This window comes from Phyllobates terribilis, unplaced genomic scaffold, assembly GCF_046119375.1.
Source record: "Phyllobates terribilis strain yellow unplaced genomic scaffold, ASM4611937v1 Scaffold_5__5_contigs__length_657084704, whole genome shotgun sequence".
In the NCBI taxonomy this organism is placed as follows: domain Eukaryota; kingdom Metazoa; phylum Chordata; class Amphibia; order Anura; family Dendrobatidae; genus Phyllobates; species Phyllobates terribilis.
The window spans coordinates 76,588,225-76,611,877 of record NW_027362765.1 but is presented as its reverse complement, the minus strand read 5'-3'; the positions used below and the strand labels follow the sequence as shown (position 1 = coordinate 76,611,877).

General features: G+C 45.0%; 18 non-coding genes across 18 annotated transcripts; all 18 read left to right on the top strand.

Annotated features, from left to right (window-relative positions):
* Positions 1 to 148: 148 nt before the first annotated feature.
* On the top strand, positions 149 to 339 carry LOC141150869 (U2 spliceosomal RNA). The gene has a single exon (XR_012246946.1). It is a non-coding gene; the product is annotated as a U2 spliceosomal RNA (small nuclear RNA).
* A 1,115-nt stretch (positions 340 to 1,454) lies between these two features.
* Positions 1,455 to 1,645, top strand: LOC141149404 (U2 spliceosomal RNA). The gene has a single exon (XR_012245703.1). It is a non-coding gene; the product is annotated as a U2 spliceosomal RNA (small nuclear RNA).
* A 1,115-nt stretch (positions 1,646 to 2,760) lies between these two features.
* On the top strand, positions 2,761 to 2,951 carry LOC141150858 (U2 spliceosomal RNA). The gene has a single exon (XR_012246944.1). It is a non-coding gene; the product is annotated as a U2 spliceosomal RNA (small nuclear RNA).
* Positions 2,952 to 4,066: 1,115 nt separating this feature from the next.
* On the top strand, positions 4,067 to 4,257 carry LOC141150847 (U2 spliceosomal RNA). Its single transcript, XR_012246939.1, has one exon. It is a non-coding gene; the product is annotated as a U2 spliceosomal RNA (small nuclear RNA).
* A 1,115-nt stretch (positions 4,258 to 5,372) lies between these two features.
* LOC141149397 (U2 spliceosomal RNA) lies at positions 5,373 to 5,563 on the top strand. The gene has a single exon (XR_012245696.1). It is a non-coding gene; the product is annotated as a U2 spliceosomal RNA (small nuclear RNA).
* A 1,114-nt stretch (positions 5,564 to 6,677) lies between these two features.
* Positions 6,678 to 6,868, top strand: LOC141150835 (U2 spliceosomal RNA). Its single transcript, XR_012246933.1, has one exon. It is a non-coding gene; the product is annotated as a U2 spliceosomal RNA (small nuclear RNA).
* A 1,116-nt stretch (positions 6,869 to 7,984) lies between these two features.
* LOC141150822 (U2 spliceosomal RNA) lies at positions 7,985 to 8,175 on the top strand. The gene has a single exon (XR_012246925.1). It is a non-coding gene; the product is annotated as a U2 spliceosomal RNA (small nuclear RNA).
* A 1,115-nt stretch (positions 8,176 to 9,290) lies between these two features.
* On the top strand, positions 9,291 to 9,481 carry LOC141150811 (U2 spliceosomal RNA). The gene has a single exon (XR_012246919.1). It is a non-coding gene; the product is annotated as a U2 spliceosomal RNA (small nuclear RNA).
* Positions 9,482 to 10,596: 1,115 nt separating this feature from the next.
* On the top strand, positions 10,597 to 10,787 carry LOC141150798 (U2 spliceosomal RNA). The gene has a single exon (XR_012246909.1). It is a non-coding gene; the product is annotated as a U2 spliceosomal RNA (small nuclear RNA).
* Positions 10,788 to 11,902: 1,115 nt separating this feature from the next.
* Positions 11,903 to 12,093, top strand: LOC141150786 (U2 spliceosomal RNA). Its single transcript, XR_012246902.1, has one exon. It is a non-coding gene; the product is annotated as a U2 spliceosomal RNA (small nuclear RNA).
* A 1,118-nt stretch (positions 12,094 to 13,211) lies between these two features.
* LOC141150774 (U2 spliceosomal RNA) lies at positions 13,212 to 13,402 on the top strand. The gene has a single exon (XR_012246891.1). It is a non-coding gene; the product is annotated as a U2 spliceosomal RNA (small nuclear RNA).
* Positions 13,403 to 14,520: 1,118 nt separating this feature from the next.
* LOC141150763 (U2 spliceosomal RNA) lies at positions 14,521 to 14,711 on the top strand. The gene has a single exon (XR_012246883.1). It is a non-coding gene; the product is annotated as a U2 spliceosomal RNA (small nuclear RNA).
* Positions 14,712 to 15,829: 1,118 nt separating this feature from the next.
* On the top strand, positions 15,830 to 16,020 carry LOC141150752 (U2 spliceosomal RNA). Its single transcript, XR_012246873.1, has one exon. It is a non-coding gene; the product is annotated as a U2 spliceosomal RNA (small nuclear RNA).
* Positions 16,021 to 17,138: 1,118 nt separating this feature from the next.
* LOC141150741 (U2 spliceosomal RNA) lies at positions 17,139 to 17,329 on the top strand. The gene has a single exon (XR_012246864.1). It is a non-coding gene; the product is annotated as a U2 spliceosomal RNA (small nuclear RNA).
* Positions 17,330 to 18,447: 1,118 nt separating this feature from the next.
* On the top strand, positions 18,448 to 18,638 carry LOC141150730 (U2 spliceosomal RNA). Its single transcript, XR_012246853.1, has one exon. It is a non-coding gene; the product is annotated as a U2 spliceosomal RNA (small nuclear RNA).
* Positions 18,639 to 19,753: 1,115 nt separating this feature from the next.
* On the top strand, positions 19,754 to 19,944 carry LOC141150718 (U2 spliceosomal RNA). The gene has a single exon (XR_012246844.1). It is a non-coding gene; the product is annotated as a U2 spliceosomal RNA (small nuclear RNA).
* Positions 19,945 to 21,059: 1,115 nt separating this feature from the next.
* LOC141150707 (U2 spliceosomal RNA) lies at positions 21,060 to 21,250 on the top strand. Its single transcript, XR_012246835.1, has one exon. It is a non-coding gene; the product is annotated as a U2 spliceosomal RNA (small nuclear RNA).
* A 1,116-nt stretch (positions 21,251 to 22,366) lies between these two features.
* On the top strand, positions 22,367 to 22,557 carry LOC141150695 (U2 spliceosomal RNA). Its single transcript, XR_012246828.1, has one exon. It is a non-coding gene; the product is annotated as a U2 spliceosomal RNA (small nuclear RNA).
* Positions 22,558 to 23,653: the final 1,096 nt, after the last annotated feature.

Genomic DNA, 23,653 nt, shown 5'->3' with positions numbered 1-23,653 from the left:
TGCAGCAGCAGCAAGCCGAAAAGTGCAGGCATGTAAGGGATCTAGAGGTTGACAACATGTCTTCTTAACGGGAGTCCAGGAGCTCATCTCCACAAATGGACTTTTCAGGATCCTTGGGTGGCTCCGTAGTTTGAAACCAATTCTGGTTATCGCTTCTCGGCCTTTTGGCTAAGATCAAGTGTAGTATCTGTTCTTATCAGTTTAATATCTGATACGTCCCCTATCTGGGGACCATATATTAAATGGATTTTTAGAACAGGGAGATGGAAAAAGAGCTTGCTCTGTCCACTCCACGCATTGACCTGGTATTGCAGTATCTCCAGGACCGGTGCACCCCTTCTTTAATGCAGTTTCTAAAATCAGAAAGAATTGAATTCAATGTTTTTTGTTCATTTTGCTTGTTTGTCGGATTTTGGGATGGACTCTTTGGCTTTGCTTTTCTTCTCCTCATTGGATTTTTCATGTTCAAAGTTGCAGAAGCCAGATTACAAGCTCATTTTGGTTCAACTTCAGCAACTGTGCATTGCATTGCCATGTAATGTGATGCAATGCTATCTTTCTAGCTCTCCCTTTTTACTTCCTTTTGGATAAACAGACATATTAGGCAAGCATTTTGGAGCTTTCACCTAAATAACTACAGGTGGTGAGATAAGCTGCACAATATAATTGACCTTTCAGTATATTGTTGCACACACACCATCTATTTAGCAAATGCCCTTGTTATCAACAGCAGCCTTTTAAACTCACCTGAGCTAACAGGTATGTGCGCTGGTTACTCTGCTGCGCTTAAAATTTCTTTTTTGGTTTGCTACAATGCCTTTTCTGAAACGTTGTCTCCTTCTGCTGGAACACTGACTTCTTTCATTTAATGCCTGCAGACTATAAAAGAGAACCCAACCCAAAAAGTTTGGTTGATTAGTCTGTGGCATTCTGTTAAACTGTTGCTTATGGCGGTCTCTGTGAGCTTCTCAGCGACATTCAGCCAGCCAGGTATCCTGCCTGCAGTAGATGGAATGTGGCAATGGAACGCTGGCTGCGCGTGTCATAATAGGCTCTGAGCCTTTATATACCTGTGCACAGCAGCAGCCACCTTCAGTCTGCTGCTGGACAGCCAGCAGCAGCAGCAGCAGGAGAGGTATGTAATCAGGAGCCCTCCTGCTAAGGGTAGACAGCTGCTCGTTCCACCCCACCCCCCGCCTTAATTGGTTCTCCTCCCTTCCAACGGTGTTGAGGCGGGTGGGAACAGCAGGGGGTGAAGGTGCTGTGTTTAAAGAGGTGGAGTTATGCAGATCTAAAACGCGTGGATTGCAGCAGCAGCAAGCCGAAAAGTGCAGGCATGTAAGGGATCAAGAGGTTGACAACATGTCTTCTTAACGGGAGTCCAGGAGCTCATCTCCACAAATGGACTTTTCAGGATCCTTGGGTGGCTCCGTAGTTTGAAACCAATTCTGGTTATCGCTTCTCGGCCTTTTGGCTAAGATCAAGTGTAGTATCTGTTCTTATCAGTTTAATATCTGATACGTCCCCTATCTGGGGACCATATATTAAATGGATTTTTAGAACAGGGAGATGGAAAAAGAGCTTGCTCTGTCCACTCCACGCATTGACCTGGTATTGCAGTATCGCCAGGACCGGTGCACCCCTTCTTTAATGCAGTTTCTAAAATCAGAAAGAATTGAATTCAATGTTTTTTGTTCATTTTGCTTGTTTGTCGGATTTTGGGATGGACTCTTTGGCTTTGCTTTTCTTCTCCTCATTGGATTTTTCATGTTCAAAGTTGCAGAAGCCAGATTACAAGCTCATTTTGGTTCAACTTCAGCAACTGTGCATTGCATTGCCATGTAATGTGATGCAATGCTATCTTTCTAGCTCTCCCTTTTTACTTCCTTTTGGATAAACAGACATATTAGGCAAGCATTTTGGAGCTTTCACCTAAATAACTACAGGTGGTGAGATAAGCTGCACAATATAATTGACCTTTCAGTATATTGTTGCACACACACCATCTATTTAGCAAATGCCCTTGTTATCAACAGCAGCCTTTTAAACTCACCTGAGCTAACAGGTATGTGCGCTGGTTACTCTGCTGCGCTTAAAATTTCTTTTTTGGTTTGCTACAATGCCTTTTCTGAAACGTTGTCTCCTTCTGCTGGAACACTGACTTCTTTCATTTAATGCCTGCAGACTATAAAAGAGAACCCAACCCAAAAAGTTTGGTTGATTAGTCTGTGGCATTCTGTTAAACTGTTGCTTATGGCGGTCTCTGTGAGCTTCTCAGCGACATTCAGCCAGCCAGGTATCCTGCCTGCAGTAGATGGAATGTGGCAATGGAACGCTGGCTGCGCGTGTCATAATAGGCTCTGAGCCTTTATATACCTGTGCACAGCAGCAGCCACCTTCAGTCTGCTGCTGGACAGCCAGCAGCAGCAGCAGCAGGAGAGGTATGTAATCAGGAGCCCTCCTGCTAAGGGTAGACAGCTGCTCGTTCCACCCCACCCCCCGCCTTAATTGGTTCTCCTCCCTTCCAACGGTGTTGAGGCGGGTGGGAACAGCAGGGGGTGAAGGTGCTGTGTTTAAAGAGGTGGAGTTATGCAGATCTAAAACGCGTGGATTGCAGCAGCAGCAAGCCGAAAAGTGCAGGCATGTAAGGGATCTAGAGGTTGACAACATGTCTTCTTAACGGGAGTCCAGGAGCTCATCTCCACAAATGGACTTTTCAGGATCCTTGGGTGGCTCCGTAGTTTGAAACCAATTCTGGTTATCGCTTCTCGGCCTTTTGGCTAAGATCAAGTGTAGTATCTGTTCTTATCAGTTTAATATCTGATACGTCCCCTATCTGGGGACCATATATTAAATGGATTTTTAGAACAGGGAGATGGAAAAAGAGCTTGCTCTGTCCACTCCACGCATTGACCTGGTATTGCAGTATCTCCAGGACCGGTGCACCCCTTCTTTAATGCAGTTTCTAAAATCAGAAAGAATTGAATTCAATGTTTTTTGTTCATTTTGCTTGTTTGTCGGATTTTGGGATGGACTCTTTGGCTTTGCTTTTCTTCTCCTCATTGGATTTTTCATGTTCAAAGTTGCAGAAGCCAGATTACAAGCTCATTTTGGTTCAACTTCAGCAACTGTGCATTGCATTGCCATGTAATGTGATGCAATGCTATCTTTCTAGCTCTCCCTTTTTACTTCCTTTTGGATAAACAGACATATTAGGCAAGCATTTTGGAGCTTTCACCTAAATAACTACAGGTGGTGAGATAAGCTGCACAATATAATTGACCTTTCAGTATATTGTTGCACACACACCATCTATTTAGCAAATGCCCTTGTTATCAACAGCAGCCTTTTAAACTCACCTGAGCTAACAGGTATGTGCGCTGGTTACTCTGCTGCGCTTAAAATTTCTTTTTTGGTTTGCTACAATGCCTTTTCTGAAACGTTGTCTCCTTCTGCTGGAACACTGACTTCTTTCATTTAATGCCTGCAGACTATAAAAGAGAACCCAACCCAAAAAGTTTGGTTGATTAGTCTGTGGCATTCTGTTAAACTGTTGCTTATGGCGGTCTCTGTGAGCTTCTCAGCGACATTCAGCCAGCCAGGTATCCTGCCTGCAGTAGATGGAATGTGGCAATGGAACGCTGGCTGCGCGTGTCATAATAGGCTCTGAGCCTTTATATACCTGTGCACAGCAGCAGCCACCTTCAGTCTGCTGCTGGACAGCCAGCAGCAGCAGCAGCAGGAGAGGTATGTAATCAGGAGCCCTCCTGCTAAGGGTAGACAGCTGCTCGTTCCACCCCACCCCCCGCCTTAATTGGTTCTCCTCCCTTCCAACGGTGTTGAGGCGGGTGGGAACAGCAGGGGGTGAAGGTGCTGTGTTTAAAGAGGTGGAGTTATGCAGATCTAAAACGCGTGGATTGCAGCAGCAGCAAGCCGAAAAGTGCAGGCATGTAAGGGATCTAGAGGTTGACAACATGTCTTCTTAACGGGAGTCCAGGAGCTCATCTCCACAAATGGACTTTTCAGGATCCTTGGGTGGCTCCGTAGTTTGAAACCAATTCTGGTTATCGCTTCTCGGCCTTTTGGCTAAGATCAAGTGTAGTATCTGTTCTTATCAGTTTAATATCTGATACGTCCCCTATCTGGGGACCATATATTAAATGGATTTTTAGAACAGGGAGATGGAAAAAGAGCTTGCTCTGTCCACTCCACGCATTGACCTGGTATTGCAGTATCTCCAGGACCGGTGCACCCCTTCTTTAATGCAGTTTCTAAAATCAGAAAGAATTGAATTCAATGTTTTTTGTTCATTTTGCTTGTTTGTCGGATTTTGGGATGGACTCTTTGGCTTTGCTTTTCTTCTCCTCATTGGATTTTTCATGTTCAAAGTTGCAGAAGCCAGATTACAAGCTCATTTTGGTTCAACTTCAGCAACTGTGCATTGCATTGCCATGTAATGTGATGCAATGCTATCTTTCTAGCTCTCCCTTTTTACTTCCTTTTGGATAAACAGACAAATTAGGCAAGCATTTTGGAGCTTTCACCTAAATAACTACAGGTGGTGAGATAAGCTGCACAATATAATTGACCTTTCAGTATATTGTTGCACACACACCATCTATTTAGCAAATGCCCTTGTTATCAACAGCAGCCTTTTAAACTCACCTGAGCTAACAGGTATGTGCGCTGGTTACTCTGCTGCGCTTAAAATTTCTTTTTTGGTTTGCTACAATGCCTTTTCTGAAACGTTGTCTCCTTCTGCTGGAACACTGACTTCTTTCATTTAATGCCTGCAGACTATAAAAGAGAACCCAACCCAAAAAGTTTGGTTGATTAGTCTGTGGCATTCTGTTAAACTGTTGCTTATGGCGGTCTCTGTGAGCTTCTCAGCGACATTCAGCCAGCCAGGTATCCTGCCTGCAGTAGATGGAATGTGGCAATGGAACGCTGGCTGCGCGTGTCATAATAGGCTCTGAGCCTTTATATACCTGTGCACAGCAGCAGCCACCTTCAGTCTGCTGCTGGACAGCCAGCAGCAGCAGCAGCAGGAGAGGTATGTAATCAGGAGCCCTCCTGCTAAGGGTAGACAGCTGCTCGTTCCACCCCACCCCCCGCCTTAATTGGTTCTCCTCCCTTCCAACGGTGTTGAGGCGGGTGGGAACAGCAGGGGGTGAAGGTGCTGTGTTTAAAGAGGTGGAGTTATGCAGATCTAAAACGCGTGGATTGCAGCAGCAGCAAGCCGAAAAGTGCAGGCATGTAAGGGATCAAGAGGTTGACAACATGTCTTCTTAACGGGAGTCCAGGAGCTCATCTCCACAAATGGACTTTTCAGGATCCTTGGGTGGCTCCGTAGTTTGAAACCAATTCTGGTTATCGCTTCTCGGCCTTTTGGCTAAGATCAAGTGTAGTATCTGTTCTTATCAGTTTAATATCTGATACGTCCCCTATCTGGGGACCATATATTAAATGGATTTTTAGAACAGGGAGATGGAAAAAGAGCTTGCTCTGTCCACTCCACGCATTGACCTGGTATTGCAGTATTTCCAGGACCGGTGCACCCCTTCTTTAATGCAGTTTCTAAAATCAGAAAGAATTGAATTCAATGTTTTTTGTTCATTTTGCTTGTTTGTCGGATTTTGGGATGGACTCTTTGGCTTTGCTTTTCTTCTCCTCATTGGATTTTTCATGTTCAAAGTTGCAGAAGCCAGATTACAAGCTCATTTTGGTTCAACTTCAGCAACTGTGCATTGCATTGCCATGTAATGTGATGCAATGCTATCTTTCTAGCTCTCCCTTTTTACTTCCTTTTGGATAAACAGACATATTAGGCAAGCATTTTGGAGCTTTCACCTAAATAACTACAGGTGGTGAGATAAGCTGCACAATATAATTGACCTTTCAGTATATTGTTGCACACACACCATCTATTTAGCAAATGCCCTTGTTATCAACAGCAGCCTTTTAAACTCACCTGAGCTAACAGGTATGTGCGCTGGTTACTCTGCTGCGCTTAAAATTTCTTTTTTGGTTTGCTACAATGCCTTTTCTGAAACGTTGTCTCCTTCTGCTGGAACACTGACTTCTTTCATTTAATGCCTGCAGACTATAAAAGAGAACCCAACCCAAAAAGTTTGGTTGATTAGTCTGTGGCATTCTGTTAAACTGTTGCTTATGGCGGTCTCTGTGAGCTTCTCAGCGACATTCAGCCAGCCAGGTATCCTGCCTGCAGTAGATGGAATGTGGCAATGGAACGCTGGCTGCACGTGTCATAATAGGCTCTGAGCCTTTATATACCTGTGCACAGCAGCAGCCACCTTCAGTCTGCTGCTGGACAGCCAGCAGCAGCAGCAGCAGGAGAGGTATGTAATCAGGAGCCCTCCTGCTAAGGGTAGACAGCTGCTCGTTCCACCCCACCCCCCGCCTTAATTGGTTCTCCTCCCTTCCAACGGTGTTGAGGCGGGTGGGAACAGCAGGGGGTGAAGGTGCTGTGTTTAAAGAGGTGGAGTTATGCAGATCTAAAACGCGTGGATTGCAGCAGCAGCAAGCCGAAAAGTGCAGGCATGTAAGGGATCTAGAGGTTGACAACATGTCTTCTTAACGGGAGTCAGGAGCTCATCTCCACAAATGGACTTTTCAGGATCCTTGGGTGGCTCCGTAGTTTGAAACCAATTCTGGTTATCGCTTCTCGGCCTTTTGGCTAAGATCAAGTGTAGTATCTGTTCTTATCAGTTTAATATCTGATACGTCCCCTATCTGGGGACCATATATTAAATGGATTTTTAGAACAGGGAGATGGAAAAAGAGCTTGCTCTGTCCACTCCACGCATTGACCTGGTATTGCAGTATCTCCAGGACCGGTGCACCCCTTCTTTAATGCAGTTTCTAAAATCAGAAAGAATTGAATTCAATGTTTTTTGTTCATTTTGCTTGTTTGTCGGATTTTGGGATGGACTCTTTGGCTTTGCTTTTCTTCTCCTCATTGGATTTTTCATGTTCAAAGTTGCAGAAGCCAGATTACAAGCTCATTTTGGTTCAACTTCAGCAACTGTGCATTGCATTGCCATGTAATGTGATGCAATGCTATCTTTCTAGCTCTCCCTTTTTACTTCCTTTTGGATAAACAGACATATTAGGCAAGCATTTTGGAGCTTTCACCTAAATAACTACAGGTGGTGAGATAAGCTGCACAATATAATTGACCTTTCAGTATATTGTTGCACACACACCATCTATTTAGCAAATGCCCTTGTTATCAACAGCAGCCTTTTAAACTCACCTGAGCTAACAGGTATGTGCGCTGGTTACTCTGCTGCGCTTAAAATTTCTTTTTTGGTTTGCTACAATGCCTTTTCTGAAACGTTGTTTCCTTCTGCTGGAACACTGACTTCTTTCATTTAATGCCTGCAGACTATAAAAGAGAACCCAACCCAAAAAGTTTGGTTGATTAGTCTGTGGCATTCTGTTAAACTGTTGCTTATGGCGGTCTCTGTGAGCTTCTCAGCGACATTCAGCCAGCCAGGTATCCTGCCTGCAGTAGATGGAATGTGGCAATGGAACGCTGGCTGCGCGTGTCATAATAGGCTCTGAGCCTTTATATACCTGTGCACAGCAGCAGCCACCTTCAGTCTGCTGCTGGACAGCCAGCAGCAGCAGCAGCAGGAGAGGTATGTAATCAGGAGCCCTCCTGCTAAGGGTAGACAGCTGCTCGTTCCACCCCACCCCCCCGCCTTAATTGGTTCTCCTCCCTTCCAACGGTGTTGAGGCGGGTGGGAACAGCAGGGGGTGAAGGTGCTGTGTTTAAAGAGGTGGAGTTATGCAGATCTAAAACGCGTGGATTGCAGCAGCAGCAAGCCGAAAAGTGCAGGCATGTAAGGGATCTAGAGGTTGACAACATGTCTTCTTAACGGGAGTCCAGGAGCTCATCTCCACAAATGGACTTTTCAGGATCCTTGGGTGGCTCCGTAGTTTGAAACCAATTCTGGTTATCGCTTCTCGGCCTTTTGGCTAAGATCAAGTGTAGTATCTGTTCTTATCAGTTTAATATCTGATACGTCCCCTATCTGGGGACCATATATTAAATGGATTTTTAGAACAGGGAGATGGAAAAAGAGCTTGCTCTGTCCACTCCACGCATTGACCTGGTATTGCAGTATCTCCAGGACCGGTGCACCCCTTCTTTAATGCAGTTTCTAAAATCAGAAAGAATTGAATTCAATGTTTTTTGTTCATTTTGCTTGTTTGTCGGATTTTGGGATGGACTCTTTGGCTTTGCTTTTCTTCTCCTCATTGGATTTTTCATGTTCAAAGTTGCAGAAGCCAGATTACAAGCTCATTTTGGTTCAACTTCAGCAACTGTGCATTGCATTGCCATGTAATGTGATGCAATGCTATCTTTCTAGCTCTCCCTTTTTACTTCCTTTTGGATAAACAGACATATTAGGCAAGCATTTTGGAGCTTTCACCTAAATAACTACAGGTGGTGAGATAAGCTGCACAATATAATTGACCTTTCAGTATATTGTTGCACACACACCATCTATTTAGCAAATGCCCTTGTTATCAACAGCAGCCTTTTAAACTCACCTGAGCTAACAGGTATGTGCGCTGGTTACTCTGCTGCGCTTAAAATTTCTTTTTTGGTTTGCTACAATGCCTTTTCTGAAACGTTGTCTCCTTCTGCTGGAACACTGACTTCTTTCATTTAATGCCTGCAGACTATAAAAGAGAACCCAACCCAAAAAGTTTGGTTGATTAGTCTGTGGCATTCTGTTAAACTGTTGCTTATGGCGGTCTCTGTGAGCTTCTCAGCGACATTCAGCCAGCCAGGTATCCTGCCTGCAGTAGATGGAATGTGGCAATGGAACGCTGGCTGCGCGTGTCATAATAGGCTCTGAGCCTTTATATACCTGTGCACAGCAGCAGCCACCTTCAGTCTGCTGCTGGACAGCCAGCAGCAGCAGCAGCAGGAGAGGTATGTAATCAGGAGCCCTCCTGCTAAGGGTAGACAGCTGCTCGTTCCACCCCACCCCCCGCCTTAATTGGTTCTCCTCCCTTCCAACGGTGTTGAGGCGGGTGGGAACAGCAGGGGGTGAAGGTGCTGTGTTTAAAGAGGTGGAGTTATGCAGATCTAAAACGCGTGGATTGCAGCAGCAGCAAGCCGAAAAGTGCAGGCATGTAAGGGATCTAGAGGTTGACAACATGTCTTCTTAACGGGAGTCCAGGAGCTCATCTCCACAAATGGACTTTTCAGGATCCTTGGGTGGCTCCGTAGTTTGAAACCAATTCTGGTTATCGCTTCTCGGCCTTTTGGCTAAGATCAAGTGTAGTATCTGTTCTTATCAGTTTAATATCTGATACGTCCCCTATCTGGGGACCATATATTAAATGGATTTTTAGAACAGGGAGATGGAAAAAGAGCTTGCTCTGTCCACTCCACGCATTGACCTGGTATTGCAGTATCTCCAGGACCGGTGCACCCCTTCTTTAATGCAGTTTCTAAAATCAGAAAGAATTGAATTCAATGTTTTTTGTTCATTTTGCTTGTTTGTCGGATTTTGGGATGGACTCTTTGGCTTTGCTTTTCTTCTCCTCATTGGATTTTTCATGTTCAAAGTTGCAGAAGCCAGATTACAAGCTCATTTTGGTTCAACTTCAGCAACTGTGCATTGCATTGCCATGTAATGTGATGCAATGCTATCTTTCTAGCTCTCCCTTTTTACTTCCTTTTGGATAAACAGACATATTAGGCAAGCATTTTGGAGCTTTCACCTAAATAACTACAGGTGGTGAGATAAGCTGCACAATATAATTGACCTTTCAGTATATTGTTGCACACACACCATCTATTTAGCAAATGCCCTTGTTATCAACAGCAGCCTTTTAAACTCACCTGAGCTAACAGGTATGTGCGCTGGTTACTCTGCTGCGCTTAAAATTTCTTTTTTGGTTTGCTACAATGCCTTTTCTGAAACGTTGTCTCCTTCTGCTGGAACACTGACTTCTTTCATTTAATGCCTGCAGACTATAAAAGAGAACCCAACCCAAAAAGTTTGGTTGATTAGTCTGTGGCATTCTGTTAAACTGTTGCTTATGGCGGTCTCTGTGAGCTTCTCAGCGACATTCAGCCAGCCAGGTATCCTGCCTGCAGTAGATGGAATGTGGCAATGGAACGCTGGCTGCGCGTGTCATAATAGGCTCTGAGCCTTTATATACCTGTGCACAGCAGCAGCCACCTTCAGTCTGCTGCTGGACAGCCAGCAGCAGCAGCAGCAGGAGAGGTATGTAATCAGGAGCCCTCCTGCTAAGGGTAGACAGCTGCTCGTTCCACCCCACCCCCCGCCTTAATTGGTTCTCCTCCCTTCCAACGGTGTTGAGGCGGGTGGGAACAGCAGGGGGTGAAGGTGCTGTGTTTAAAGAGGTGGAGTTATGCAGATCTAAAACGCGTGGATTGCAGCAGCAGCAAGCCGAAAAGTGCAGGCATGTAAGGGATCTAGAGGTTGACAACATGTCTTCTTAACGGGAGTCCAGGAGCTCATCTCCACAAATGGACTTTTCAGGATCCTTGGGTGGCTCCGTAGTTTGAAACCAATTCTGGTTATCGCTTCTCGGCCTTTTGGCTAAGATCAAGTGTAGTATCTGTTCTTATCAGTTTAATATCTGATACGTCCCCTATCTGGGGACCATATATTAAATGGATTTTTAGAACAGGGAGATGGAAAAAGAGCTTGCTCTGTCCACTCCACGCATTGACCTGGTATTGCAGTATCTCCAGGACCGGTGCACCCCTTCTTTAATGCAGTTTCTAAAATCAGAAAGAATTGAATTCAATGTTTTTTGTTCATTTTGCTTGTTTGTCGGATTTTGGGATGGACTCTTTGGCTTTGCTTTTCTTCTCCTCATTGGATTTTTCATGTTCAAAGTTGCAGAAGCCAGATTACAAGCTCATTTTGGTTCAACTTCAGCAACTGTGCATTGCATTGCCATGTAATGTGATGCAATGCTATCTTTCTAGCTCTCCCTTTTTACTTCCTTTTGGATAAACAGACATATTAGGCAAGCATTTTGGAGCTTTCACCTAAATAACTACAGGTGGTGAGATAAGCTGCACAATATAATTGACCTTTCAGTATATTGTTGCACACACACCATCTATTTAGCAAATGCCCTTGTTATCAACAGCAGCCTTTTAAACTCACCTGAGCTAACAGGTATGTGCGCTGGTTACTCTGCTGCGCTTAAAATTTCTTTTTTGGTTTGCTACAATGCCTTTTCTGAAACGTTGTCTCCTTCTGCTGGAACACTGACTTCTTTCATTTAATGCCTGCAGACTATAAAAGAGAACCCAACCCAAAAAGTTTGGTTGATTAGTCTGTGGCATTCTGTTAAACTGTTGCTTATGGCGGTCTCTGTGAGCTTCTCAGCGACATTCAGCCAGCCAGGTATCCTGCCTGCAGTAGATGGAATGTGGCAATGGAACGCTGGCTGCGCGTGTCATAATAGGCTCTGAGCCTTTATATACCTGTGCACAGCAGCAGCCACCTTCAGTCTGCTGCTGGACAGCCAGCAGCAGCAGCAGCAGGAGAGGTATGTAATCAGGAGCCCTCCTGCTAAGGGTAGACAGCTGCTCGTTCCACCCCACCCCCCGCCTTAATTGGTTCTCCTCCCTTCCAACGGTGTTGAGGCGGGTGGGAACAGCAGGGGGTGAAGGTGCTGTGTTTAAAGAGGTGGAGTTATGCAGATCTAAAACGCGTGGATTGCAGCAGCAGCAAGCCGAAAAGTGCAGGCATGTAAGGGATCTAGAGGTTGACAACATGTCTTCTTAACGGGAGTCCAGGAGCTCATCTCCACAAATGGACTTTTCAGGATCCTTGGGTGGCTCCGTAGTTTGAAACCAATTCTGGTTATCGCTTCTCGGCCTTTTGGCTAAGATCAAGTGTAGTATCTGTTCTTATCAGTTTAATATCTGATACGTCCCCTATCTGGGGACCATATATTAAATGGATTTTTAGAACAGGGAGATGGAAAAAGAGCTTGCTCTGTCCACTCCACGCATTGACCTGGTATTGCAGTATCTCCAGGACCGGTGCACCCCTTCTTTAATGCAGTTTCTAAAATCAGAAAGAATTGAATTCAATGTTTTTTGTTCATTTTGCTTGTTTGTCGGATTTTGGGATGGACTCTTTGGCTTTGCTTTTCTTCTCCTCATTGGATTTTTCATGTTCAAAGTTGCAGAAGCCAGATTACAAGCTCATTTTGGTTCAACTTCAGCAACTGTGCATTGCATTGCCATGTAATGTGATGCAATGCTATCTTTCTAGCTCTCCCTTTTTACTTCCTTTTGGATAAACAGACATATTAGGCAAGCATTTTGGAGCTTTCACCTAAATAACTACAGGTGGTGAGATAAGCTGCACAATATAATTGACCTTTCAGTATATTGTTGCACACACACCATCTATTTAGCAAATGCCCTTGTTATCAACAGCAGCCTTTTAAACTCACCTGAGCTAACAGGTATGTGCGCTGGTTACTCTGCTGCGCTTAAAATTTCTTTTTTGGTTTGCTACAATGCCTTTTCTGAAACGTTGTCTCCTTCTGCTGGAACACTGACTTCTTTCATTTAATGCCTGCAGACTATAAAAGAGAACCCAACCCAAAAAGTTTGGTTGATTAGTCTGTGGCATTCTGTTAAACTGTTGCTTATGGCGGTCTCTGTGAGCTTCTCAGCGACATTCAGCCAGCCAGGTATCCTGCCTGCAGTAGATGGAATGTGGCAATGGAACGCTGGCTGCGCATGTCATAATAGGCTCTGAGCCTTTATATACCTGTGCACAGCAGCAGCCACCTTCAGTCTGCTGCTGGACAGCCAGCAGCAGCAGCAGCAGCAGGAGAGGTATGTAATCAGGAGCCCTCCTGCTAAGGGTAGACAGCTGCTCGTTCCACCCCACCCCCCGCCTTAATTGGTTCTCCTCCCTTCCAACGGTGTTGAGGCGGGTGGGAACAGCAGGGGGTGAAGGTGCTGTGTTTAAAGAGGTGGAGTTATGCAGATCTAAAACGCGTGGATTGCAGCAGCAGCAAGCCGAAAAGTGCAGGCATGTAAGGGATCTAGAGGTTGACAACATGTCTTCTTAACGGGAGTCCAGGAGCTCATCTCCACAAATGGACTTTTCAGGATCCTTGGGTGGCTCCGTAGTTTGAAACCAATTCTGGTTATCGCTTCTCGGCCTTTTGGCTAAGATCAAGTGTAGTATCTGTTCTTATCAGTTTAATATCTGATACGTCCCCTATCTGGGGACCATATATTAAATGGATTTTTAGAACAGGGAGATGGAAAAAGAGCTTGCTCTGTCCACTCCACGCATTGACCTGGTATTGCAGTATCTCCAGGACCGGTGCACCCCTTCTTTAATGCAGTTTCTAAAATCAGAAAGAATTGAATTCAATGTTTTTTGTTCATTTTGCTTGTTTGTCGGATTTTGGGATGGACTCTTTGGCTTTGCTTTTCTTCTCCTCATTGGATTTTTCATGTTCAAAGTTGCAGAAGCCAGATTACAAGCTCATTTTGGTTCAACTTCAGCAACTGTGCATTGCATTGCCATGTAATGTGATGCAATGCTATCTTTCTAGCTCTCCCTTTTTACTTCCTTTTGGATAAACAGACATATTAGGCAAGCATTTTGGAGCTTTCACCTAAATAACTACAGGTGGTGAGATAAGCTGCACAATATAATTGACCTTTCAGTATATTGTTGCACACACACCATCTATTTAGCAAATGCCCTTGTTATCAACAGCAGCCTTTTAAACTCACCTGAGCTAACAGGTATGTGCGCTGGTTACTCTGCTGCGCTTAAAATTTCTTTTTTGGTTTGCTACAATGCCTTTTCTGAAACGTTGTCTCCTTCTGCTGGAACACTGACTTCTTTCATTTAATGCCTGCAGACTATAAAAGAGAACCCAACCCAAAAAGTTTGGTTGATTAGTCTGTGGCATTCTGTTAAACTGTTGCTTATGGCGGTCTCTGTGAGCTTCTCAGCGACATTCAGCCAGCCAGGTATCCTGCCTGCAGTAGATGGAATGTGGCAATGGAACGCTGGCTGCGCGTGTCATAATAGGCTCTGAGCCTTTATATACCTGTGCACAGCAGCAGCCACCTTCAGTCTGCTGCTGGACAGCCAGCAGCAGCAGCAGCAGCAGGAGAGGTATGTAATCAGGAGCCCTCCTGCTAAGGGTAGACAGCTGCTCGTTCCACCCCACCCCCCGCCTTAATTGGTTCTCCTCCCTTCCAACGGTGTTGAGGCGGGTGGGAACAGCAGGGGGTGAAGGTGCTGTGTTTAAAGAGGTGGAGTTATGCAGATCTAAAACGCGTGGATTGCAGCAGCAGCAAGCCGAAAAGTGCAGGCATGTAAGGGATCTAGAGGTTGACAACATGTCTTCTTAACGGGAGTCCAGGAGCTCATCTCCACAAATGGACTTTTCAGGATCCTTGGGTGGCTCCGTAGTTTGAAACCAATTCTGGTTATCGCTTCTCGGCCTTTTGGCTAAGATCAAGTGTAGTATCTGTTCTTATCAGTTTAATATCTGATACGTCCCCTATCTGGGGACCATATATTAAATGGATTTTTAGAACAGGGAGATGGAAAAAGAGCTTGCTCTGTCCACTCCACGCATTGACCTGGTATTGCAGTATCTCCAGGACCGGTGCACCCCTTCTTTAATGCAGTTTCTAAAATCAGAAAGAATTGAATTCAATGTTTTTTGTTCATTTTGCTTGTTTGTCGGATTTTGGGATGGACTCTTTGGCTTTGCTTTTCTTCTCCTCATTGGATTTTTCATGTTCAAAGTTGCAGAAGCCAGATTACAAGCTCATTTTGGTTCAACTTCAGCAACTGTGCATTGCATTGCCATGTAATGTGATGCAATGCTATCTTTCTAGCTCTCCCTTTTTACTTCCTTTTGGATAAACAGACATATTAGGCAAGCATTTTGGAGCTTTCACCTAAATAACTACAGGTGGTGAGATAAGCTGCACAATATAATTGACCTTTCAGTATATTGTTGCACACACACCATCTATTTAGCAAATGCCCTTGTTATCAACAGCAGCCTTTTAAACTCACCTGAGCTAACAGGTATGTGCGCTGGTTACTCTGCTGCGCTTAAAATTTCTTTTTTGGTTTGCTACAATGCCTTTTCTGAAACGTTGTCTCCTTCTGCTGGAACACTGACTTCTTTCATTTAATGCCTGCAGACTATAAAAGAGAACCCAACCCAAAAAGTTTGGTTGATTAGTCTGTGGCATTCTGTTAAACTGTTGCTTATGGCGGTCTCTGTGAGCTTCTCAGCGACATTCAGCCAGCCAGGTATCCTGCCTGCAGTAGATGGAATGTGGCAATGGAACGCTGGCTGCGCGTGTCATAATAGGCTCTGAGCCTTTATATACCTGTGCACAGCAGCAGCCACCTTCAGTCTGCTGCTGGACAGCCAGCAGCAGCAGCAGCAGCAGGAGAGGTATGTAATCAGGAGCCCTCCTGCTAAGGGTAGACAGCTGCTCGTTCCACCCCACCCCCCGCCTTAATTGGTTCTCCTCCCTTCCAACGGTGTTGAGGCGGGTGGGAACAGCAGGGGGTGAAGGTGCTGTGTTTAAAGAGGTGGAGTTATGCAGATCTAAAACGCGTGGATTGCAGCAGCAGCAAGCCGAAAAGTGCAGGCATGTAAGGGATCTAGAGGTTGACAACATGTCTTCTTAACGGGAGTCCAGGAGCTCATCTCCACAAATGGACTTTTCAGGATCCTTGGGTGGCTCCGTAGTTTGAAACCAATTCTGGTTATCGCTTCTCGGCCTTTTGGCTAAGATCAAGTGTAGTATCTGTTCTTATCAGTTTAATATCTGATACGTCCCCTATCTGGGGACCATATATTAAATGGATTTTTAGAACAGGGAGATGGAAAAAGAGCTTGCTCTGTCCACTCCACGCATTGACCTGGTATTGCAGTATCTCCAGGACCGGTGCACCCCTTCTTTAATGCAGTTTCTAAAATCAGAAAGAATTGAATTCAATGTTTTTTGTTCATTTTGCTTGTTTGTCGGATTTTGGGATGGACTCTTTGGCTTTGCTTTTCTTCTCCTCATTGGATTTTTCATGTTCAAAGTTGCAGAAGCCAGATTACAAGCTCATTTTGGTTCAACTTCAGCAACTGTGCATTGCATTGCCATGTAATGTGATGCAATGCTATCTTTCTAGCTCTCCCTTTTTACTTCCTTTTGGATAAACAGACATATTAGGCAAGCATTTTGGAGCTTTCACCTAAATAACTACAGGTGGTGAGATAAGCTGCACAATATAATTGACCTTTCAGTATATTGTTGCACACACACCATCTATTTAGCAAATGCCCTTGTTATCAACAGCAGCCTTTTAAACTCACCTGAGCTAACAGGTATGTGCGCTGGTTACTCTGCTGCGCTTAAAATTTCTTTTTTGGTTTGCTACAATGCCTTTTCTGAAACGTTGTCTCCTTCTGCTGGAACACTGACTTCTTTCATTTAATGCCTGCAGACTATAAAAGAGAACCCAACCCAAAAAGTTTGGTTGATTAGTCTGTGGCATTCTGTTAAACTGTTGCTTATGGCGGTCTCTGTGAGCTTCTCAGCGACATTCAGCCAGCCAGGTATCCTGCCTGCAGTAGATGGAATGTGGCAATGGAACGCTGGCTGCGCGTGTCATAATAGGCTCTGAGCCTTTATATACCTGTGCACAGCAGCAGCCACCTTCAGTCTGCTGCTGGACAGCCAGCAGCAGCAGCAGCAGCAGGAGAGGTATGTAATCAGGAGCCCTCCTGCTAAGGGTAGACAGCTGCTCGTTCCACCCCACCCCCCGCCTTAATTGGTTCTCCTCCCTTCCAACGGTGTTGAGGCGGGTGGGAACAGCAGGGGGTGAAGGTGCTGTGTTTAAAGAGGTGGAGTTATGCAGATCTAAAACGCGTGGATTGCAGCAGCAGCAAGCCGAAAAGTGCAGGCATGTAAGGGATCTAGAGGTTGACAACATGTCTTCTTAACGGGAGTCCAGGAGCTCATCTCCACAAATGGACTTTTCAGGATCCTTGGGTGGCTCCGTAGTTTGAAACCAATTCTGGTTATCGCTTCTCGGCCTTTTGGCTAAGATCAAGTGTAGTATCTGTTCTTATCAGTTTAATATCTGATACGTCCCCTATCTGGGGACCATATATTAAATGGATTTTTAGAACAGGGAGATGGAAAAAGAGCTTGCTCTGTCCACTCCACGCATTGACCTGGTATTGCAGTATCTCCAGGACCGGTGCACCCCTTCTTTAATGCAGTTTCTAAAATCAGAAAGAATTGAATTCAATGTTTTTTGTTCATTTTGCTTGTTTGTCGGATTTTGGGATGGACTCTTTGGCTTTGCTTTTCTTCTCCTCATTGGATTTTTCATGTTCAAAGTTGCAGAAGCCAGATTACAAGCTCATTTTGGTTCAACTTCAGCAACTGTGCATTGCATTGCCATGTAATGTGATGCAATGCTATCTTTCTAGCTCTCCCTTTTTACTTCCTTTTGGATAAACAGACATATTAGGCAAGCATTTTGGAGCTTTCACCTAAATAACTACAGGTGGTGAGATAAGCTGCACAATATAATTGACCTTTCAGTATATTGTTGCACACACACCATCTATTTAGCAAATGCCCTTGTTATCAACAGCAGCCTTTTAAACTCACCTGAGCTAACAGGTATGTGCGCTGGTTACTCTGCTGCGCTTAAAATTTCTTTTTTGGTTTGCTACAATGCCTTTTCTGAAACGTTGTCTCCTTCTGCTGGAACACTGACTTCTTTCATTTAATGCCTGCAGACTATAAAAGAGAACCCAACCCAAAAAGTTTGGTTGATTAGTCTGTGGCATTCTGTTAAACTGTTGCTTATGGCGGTCTCTGTGAGCTTCTCAGCGACATTCAGCCAGCCAGGTATCCTGCCTGCAGTAGATGGAATGTGGCAATGGAACGCTGGCTGCGCGTGTCATAATAGGCTCTGAGCCTTTATATACCTGTGCACAGCAGCAGCCACCTTCAGTCTGCTGCTGGACAGCCAGCAGCAGCAGCAGCAGCAGGAGAGGTATGTAATCAGGAGCCCTCCTGCTAAGGGTAGACAGCTGCTCGTTCCACCCCACCCCCCGCCTTAATTGGTTCTCCTCCCTTCCAACGGTGTTGAGGCGGGTGGGAACAGCAGGGGGTGAAGGTGCTGTGTTTAAAGAGGTGGAGTTATGCAGATCTAAAACGCGTGGATTGCAGCAGCAGCAAGCCGAAAAGTGCAGGCATGTAAGGGATCTAGAGGTTGACAACATGTCTTCTTAACGGGAGTCCAGGAGCTCATCTCCACAAATGGACTTTTCAGGATCCTTGGGTGGCTCCGTAGTTTGAAACCAATTCTGGTTATCGCTTCTCGGCCTTTTGGCTAAGATCAAGTGTAGTATCTGTTCTTATCAGTTTAATATCTGATACGTCCCCTATCTGGGGACCATATATTAAATGGATTTTTAGAACAGGGAGATGGAAAAAGAGCTTGCTCTGTCCACTCCACGCATTGACCTGGTATTGCAGTATCTCCAGGACCGGTGCACCCCTTCTTTAATGCAGTTTCTAAAATCAGAAAGAATTGAATTCAATGTTTTTTGTTCATTTTGCTTGTTTGTCGGATTTTGGGATGGACTCTTTGGCTTTGCTTTTCTTCTCCTCATTGGATTTTTCATGTTCAAAGTTGCAGAAGCCAGATTACAAGCTCATTTTGGTTCAACTTCAGCAACTGTGCATTGCATTGCCATGTAATGTGATGCAATGCTATCTTTCTAGCTCTCCCTTTTTACTTCCTTTTGGATAAACAGACATATTAGGCAAGCATTTTGGAGCTTTCACCTAAATAACTACAGGTGGTGAGATAAGCTGCACAATATAATTGACCTTTCAGTATATTGTTGCACACACACCATCTATTTAGCAAATGCCCTTGTTATCAACAGCAGCCTTTTAAACTCACCTGAGCTAACAGGTATGTGCGCTGGTTACTCTGCTGCGCTTAAAATTTCTTTTTTGGTTTGCTACAATGCCTTTTCTGAAACGTTGTCTCCTTCTGCTGGAACACTGACTTCTTTCATTTAATGCCTGCAGACTATAAAAGAGAACCCAACCCAAAAAGTTTGGTTGATTAGTCTGTGGCATTCTGTTAAACTGTTGCTTATGGCGGTCTCTGTGAGCTTCTCAGCGACATTCAGCCAGCCAGGTATCCTGCCTGCAGTAGATGGAATGTGGCAATGGAACGCTGGCTGCGCGTGTCATAATAGGCTCTGAGCCTTTATATACCTGTGCACAGCAGCAGCCACCTTCAGTCTGCTGCTGGACAGCCAGCAGCAGCAGCAGCAGGAGAGGTATGTAATCAGGAGCCCTCCTGCTAAGGGTAGACAGCTGCTCGTTCCACCCCACCCCCCGCCTTAATTGGTTCTCCTCCCTTCCAACGGTGTTGAGGCGGGTGGGAACAGCAGGGGGTGAAGGTGCTGTGTTTAAAGAGGTGGAGTTATGCAGATCTAAAACGCGTGGATTGCAGCAGCAGCAAGCCGAAAAGTGCAGGCATGTAAGGGATCTAGAGGTTGACAACATGTCTTCTTAACGGGAGTCCAGGAGCTCATCTCCACAAATGGACTTTTCAGGATCCTTGGGTGGCTCCGTAGTTTGAAACCAATTCTGGTTATCGCTTCTCGGCCTTTTGGCTAAGATCAAGTGTAGTATCTGTTCTTATCAGTTTAATATCTGATACGTCCCCTATCTGGGGACCATATATTAAATGGATTTTTAGAACAGGGAGATGGAAAAAGAGCTTGCTCTGTCCACTCCACGCATTGACCTGGTATTGCAGTATCTCCAGGACCGGTGCACCCCTTCTTTAATGCAGTTTCTAAAATCAGAAAGAATTGAATTCAATGTTTTTTGTTCATTTTGCTTGTTTGTCGGATTTTGGGATGGACTCTTTGGCTTTGCTTTTCTTCTCCTCATTGGATTTTTCATGTTCAAAGTTGCAGAAGCCAGATTACAAGCTCATTTTGGTTCAACTTCAGCAACTGTGCATTGCATTGCCATGTAATGTGATGCAATGCTATCTTTCTAGCTCTCCCTTTTTACTTCCTTTTGGATAAACAGACATATTAGGCAAGCATTTTGGAGCTTTCACCTAAATAACTACAGGTGGTGAGATAAGCTGCACAATATAATTGACCTTTCAGTATATTGTTGCACACACACCATCTATTTAGCAAATGCCCTTGTTATCAACAGCAGCCTTTTAAACTCACCTGAGCTAACAGGTATGTGCGCTGGTTACTCTGCTGCGCTTAAAATTTCTTTTTTGGTTTGCTACAATGCCTTTTCTGAAACGTTGTCTCCTTCTGCTGGAACACTGACTTCTTTCATTTAATGCCTGCAGACTATAAAAGAGAACCCAACCCAAAAAGTTTGGTTGATTAGTCTGTGGCATTCTGTTAAACTGTTGCTTATGGCGGTCTCTGTGAGCTTCTCAGCGACATTCAGCCAGCCAGGTATCCTGCCTGCAGTAGATGGAATGTGGCAATGGAACGCTGGCTGCGCGTGTCATAATAGGCTCTGAGCCTTTATATACCTGTGCACAGCAGCAGCCACCTTCAGTCTGCTGCTGGACAGCCAGCAGCAGCAGCAGCAGGAGAGGTATGTAATCAGGAGCCCTCCTGCTAAGGGTAGACAGCTGCTCGTTCCACCCCACCCCCCGCCTTAATTGGTTCTCCTCCCTTCCAACGGTGTTGAGGCGGGTGGGAACAGCAGGGGGTGAAGGTGCTGTGTTTAAAGAGGTGGAGTTATGCAGATCTAAAACGCGTGGATTGCAGCAGCAGCAAGCCGAAAAGTGCAGGCATGTAAGGGATCTAGAGGTTGACAACATGTCTTCTTAACGGGAGTCCAGGAGCTCATCTCCACAAATGGACTTTTCAGGATCCTTGGGTGGCTCCGTAGTTTGAAACCAATTCTGGTTATCGCTTCTCGGCCTTTTGGCTAAGATCAAGTGTAGTATCTGTTCTTATCAGTTTAATATCTGATACGTCCCCTATCTGGGGACCATATATTAAATGGATTTTTAGAACAGGGAGATGGAAAAAGAGCTTGCTCTGTCCACTCCACGCATTGACCTGGTATTGCAGTATCTCCAGGACCGGTGCACCCCTTCTTTAATGCAGTTTCTAAAATCAGAAAGAATTGAATTCAATGTTTTTTGTTCATTTTGCTTGTTTGTCGGATTTTGGGGATGGACTCTTTGGCTTTGCTTTTCTTCTCCTCATTGGATTTTTCATGTTCAAAGTTGCAGAAGCCAGATTACAAGCTCATTTTGGTTCAACTTCAGCAACTGTGCATTGCATTGCCATGTAATGTGATGCAATGCTATCTTTCTAGCTCTCCCTTTTTACTTCCTTTTGGATAAACAGACATATTAGGCAAGCATTTTGGAGCTTTCACCTAAATAACTACAGGTGGTGAGATAAGCTGCACAATATAATTGACCTTTCAGTATATTGTTGCACACACACCATCTATTTAGCAAATGCCCTTGTTATCAACAGCAGCCTTTTAAACTCACCTGAGCTAACAGGTATGTGCGCTGGTTACTCTGCTGCGCTTAAAATTTCTTTTTTGGTTTGCTACAATGCCTTTTCTGAAACGTTGTCTCCTTCTGCTGGAACACTGACTTCTTTCATTTAATGCCTGCAGACTATAAAAGAGAACCCAACCCAAAAAGTTTGGTTGATTAGTCTGTGGCATTCTGTTAAACTGTTGCTTATGGCGGTCTCTGTGAGCTTCTCAGCGACATTCAGCCAGCCAGGTATCCTGCCTGCAGTAGATGGAATGTGGCAATGGAACGCTGGCTGCGCGTGTCATAATAGGCTCTGAGCCTTTATATACCTGTGCACAGCAGCAGCCACCTTCAGTCTGCTGCTGGACAGCCAGCAGCAGCAGCAGCAGGAGAGGTATGTAATCAGGAGCCCTCCTGCTAAGGGTAGACAGCTGCTCGTTCCACCCCACCCCCCGCCTTAATTGGTTCTCCTCCCTTCCAACGGTGTTGAGGCGGGTGGGAACAGCAGGGGGTGAAGGTGCTGTGTTTAAAGAGGTGGAGTTATGCAGATCTAAAACGCGTGGATTGCAGCAGCAGCAAGCCGAAAAGTGCAGGCATGTAAGGGATCTAGAGGTTGACAACATGTCTTCTTAACGGGAGTCCAGGAGCTCATCTCCACAAATGGACTTTTCAGGATCCTTGGGTGGCTCCGTAGTTTGAAACCAATTCTGGTTATCGCTTCTCGGCCTTTTGGCTAAGATCAAGTGTAGTATCTGTTCTTATCAGTTTAATATCTGATACGTCCCCTATCTGGGGACCATATATTAAATGGATTTTTAGAACAGGGAGATGGAAAAAGAGCTTGCTCTGTCCACTCCACGCATTGACCTGGTATTGCAGTATCTCCAGGACCGGTGCACCCCTTCTTTAATGCAGTTTCTAAAATCAGAAAGAATTGAATTCAATGTTTTTTGTTCATTTTGCTTGTTTGTCGGATTTTGGGGATGGACTCTTTGGCTTTGCTTTTCTTCTCCTCATTGGATTTTTCATGTTCAAAGTTGCAGAAGCCAGATTACAAGCTCATTTTGGTTCAACTTCAGCAACTGTGCATTGCATTGCCATGTAATGTGATGCAATGCTATCTTTCTAGCTCTCCCTTTTTACTTCCTTTTGGATAAACAGACATATTAGGCAAGCATTTTGGAGCTTTCACCTAAATAACTACAGGTGGTGAGATAAGCTGCACAATATAATTGACCTTTCAGTATATTGTTGCACACACACCATCTATTTAGCAAATGCCCTTGTTATCAACAGCAGCCTTTTAAACTCACCTGAGCTAACAGGTATGTGCGCTGGTTACTCTGCTGCGCTTAAAATTTCTTTTTTGGTTTGCTACAATGCCTTTTCTGAAACGTTGTCTCCTTCTGCTGGAACACTGACTTCTTTCATTTAATGCCTGCAGACTATAAAAGAGAACCCAACCCAAAAAGTTTGGTTGATTAGTCTGTGGCATTCTGTTAAACTGTTGCTTATGGCGGTCTCTGTGAGCTTCTCAGCGACATTCAGCCAGCCAGGTATCCTGCCTGCAGTAGATGGAATGTGGCAATGGAACGCTGGCTGCGCGTGTCATAATAGGCTCTGAGCCTTTATATACCTGTGCACAGCAGCAGCCACCTTCAGTCTGCTGCTGGACAGCCAGCAGCAGCAGCAGCAGGAGAGGTATGTAATCAGGAGCCCTCCTGCTAAGGGTAGACAGCTGCTCGTTCCACCCCACCCCCCGCCTTAATTGGTTCTCCTCCCTTCCAACGGTGTTGAGGCGGGTGGGAACAGCAGGGGGTGAAGGTGCTGTGTTTAAAGAGGTGGAGTTATGCAGATCTAAAACGCGTGGATTGCAGCAGCAGCAAGCCGAAAAGTGCAGGCATGTAAGGGATCTAGAGGTTGACAACATGTCTTCTTAACGGGAGTCCAGGAGCTCATCTCCACAAATGGACTTTTCAGGATCCTTGGGTGGCTCCGTA